The sequence below is a fragment of the Gopherus flavomarginatus genome, chromosome 23 (genome assembly GCF_025201925.1).
Source record: "Gopherus flavomarginatus isolate rGopFla2 chromosome 23, rGopFla2.mat.asm, whole genome shotgun sequence".
NCBI lineage: Eukaryota > Metazoa > Chordata > Testudines > Testudinidae > Gopherus > Gopherus flavomarginatus.
In genome coordinates, this window is record NC_066639.1 from 5718643 (window position 1) to 5720059 (window position 1417).

Here is a 1417-nt window from a genome sequence, read left to right on the forward strand (position 1 = left end):
GTCCTCTTATGGACACAGCCCTCTGGCTGTGCCCCACTCAGTTCTCTCCCCCCTTCCCAGGGGTAGATGTTCTCTACCCAGACACTTGCCTCAGTGGTCGGCTGCAGTCCAGGGTGTAGCCATCTCTGTCAGCCGCTACGGAGGCAAAAGTGGTGAACCTCCAACCCTGCATCTGTTTCCCTGGACCACTTCCCCACAGCCCCAGCACCTTCCTCTGCCTTTGTATTAGGGCCTCAGTCTGGCAGTACTCGGCCAGAAGGTCACTCATGCTCCCCTTACCCACCCAGCACTACTCTGATCACAGTGCCAACCCTGCCCCAGCCAAACCACCCTCCTCAAACTCCAAGCAGTGACTGACTCTTGCTGTGCTGAGCAGCCCTTTATATATGGGCTGCTCCAGCAGGCCTGCTCCTGATTGGCTCTACCAATAAGACCTTTCCTGATAGGTAGGGTTCAGCGCAGCCTCTGCAAGGCTGCATTAATCTTTCTCCTGTTTGCTTGGGGGCAGACACCTCCCACAATTGGAAAATGGCAAATGAGAAGTTTAGAGCTGGTGGAAAGGTTACCGTGACTGAGAACTGAGCCGAGGTTGCTGCGACTGAAACACAGATCACTAACCGCTATATAATCACAGTGGCTGGCGGGAGAAGCACATGTTAGAAGCCCTCTATCATCTCAGCTGTGGCTTTCTGTGCACGGAGAGCCAAACACCTCAAGGTCTGCAGGTCCTGAGGGAAATGTGGAACATCTGTACTTTAGAATTTGCAGGTGTTGTCCTGGACCATCAAATGGAACAGTTGTAAACATTTTTTTGAGGCAGGCACCATGGCTTAGCTGGCTAAGGCACCTGTCTTGTAAACAGGAGATCCTGGGTTCAACTCCCAGTGGTGCCTTGGTGTATGGCTTTTGTCTCCTCTGCTCACATTTTCCTGTGTCTTCCTAGGAAACAGAAGAGACCTCCCTTGGTAGCCAAGTCATTGCTTGCTAAGGAAAAGGCTTCTTTGGAGAGAAGCATTGGAAAGTATCAAATCACAATCCTGGAGTTGATGAAAAGGCTGCTGTGACTGACATTAGCATGGTGGTTGCTTTGACTGCAATAGCTGCAACACGAGAGTCTGCGCCACACGTCCCTGTGATTCACTGGGGATGTCCACACGCAGATGTCATATCACCTTCCTTTTGATAGTTACTGATGAAAAATGGAGCAGTTGGGAGAAAAGTCCCAGAGAGTGCAATCGTGGCTAAGCTGGCTGACTCACCTGCCAGGTAAAGTGGAGGTTAGAGATGCAGCACCCAGTGGTGTCTTGCCAAATGTGTCCGCTCTTTCCATCTTTTGGTCAATCTTCTGAGGAAACAGAGAAGACTGCCTCTGCCTTGCAATGCAAATGCTTCCAAAAGAAACCAGTCATTTTTTCTG

The 1417-nt window shown here is 50.8% G+C and overlaps 1 non-coding gene across 1 annotated transcript; it reads left to right on the forward strand.

Annotated features, from left to right (window-relative positions):
• The first annotated feature begins 819 nt into the window (after positions 1-819).
• Positions 820-893, forward strand: TRNAT-UGU (transfer RNA threonine (anticodon UGU)). The gene has a single exon. It is a non-coding gene; the product is annotated as a tRNA-Thr (tRNA).
• Positions 894-1417: the final 524 nt, after the last annotated feature.